The sequence below is a fragment of the Cyphomyrmex costatus genome, unplaced genomic scaffold, assembly GCF_001594065.2.
Source record: "Cyphomyrmex costatus isolate MS0001 unplaced genomic scaffold, Ccosl1.0 scaffold1855, whole genome shotgun sequence".
Classification (NCBI taxonomy): Eukaryota; Metazoa; Arthropoda; class Insecta; order Hymenoptera; family Formicidae; genus Cyphomyrmex; species Cyphomyrmex costatus.
The window spans coordinates 1-1,043 of NW_017275885.1; positions in this window are offsets into that span (position 1 = coordinate 1).

Below are 1,043 nucleotides of genomic sequence, written 5' to 3' on the forward strand. Positions count from 1 at the left end.
ATCTGAAAATTAAATACAACACAAAGAATCAATTCTTTTATAATTATAAAGAATAGAGAGAGGGCAAACTAAAATAGAGATTATAAAACTTATCTGATGAAGAGAAATTTAATGCACGCACGCACGCACGCACGCACGCACGCACTCACGCGCACGCGCACGCGCACGCGCACACGCACGCACACACACACACACACACACACACACACACACACACACACACACACTCACACACACACAGGTCTGTGTTACAATTCAGTATTATCCTATGAAATAATTTATTATTTATCAGCTCTCTATTACATTTGTTCTATTTTTTACAATATCTTTACATGTATATCCTGATAATAAATAAAAATATTGTTTTATAGAATAATTTTGAGATAACTACCTGACAAATAATAAATAATAATGCAATACTTCATAGAATAATTTTGAGATAACTACCAGACAAATAAATAATAATATAGTAAAACGCAACTCACAAAATAAACACAGTGATGAGAAAATCAAGATTACGCCAATAAAGAATTATTTGTTTTTTTTTAGTACACATTGCCTTTTAAGGACATTGACAAATAATTTTCTGGATATTTTAGTAAAAGGTATATACAGACAGATTGGTTCAGGCCTTTCCTTTCAATAAATCTGAAATTATAATTCAGTATAAAGAATCTGTTCTTTTATAATTATGTAAAAAATAGAGAGAATAAATTAATAGAGATTCTATCTAATACAATATTGATTCCAATCGTATCAGATATGTTTAGAATGTCTATATTAATTTGTTTTCTCTATCTTTTACATAATTATAAAAGAACAGATTCTTTATACTGAATTATAATTTCAGATTTATTGAAAGGAAAGGCCTGAACCAATCTGTCAGTATATACCATTTACTAACATCCTTAAGAGGCAATACCAAATTATTGTATATTTGGCGTAGTCTTGAGATTTCCTCATCACTGTGTTTAGTTTGTGAGTTGCCTTTTACTTTAATAATTTAATATTATTTATTTGTCTGGTAGTTATCTCAAAATATT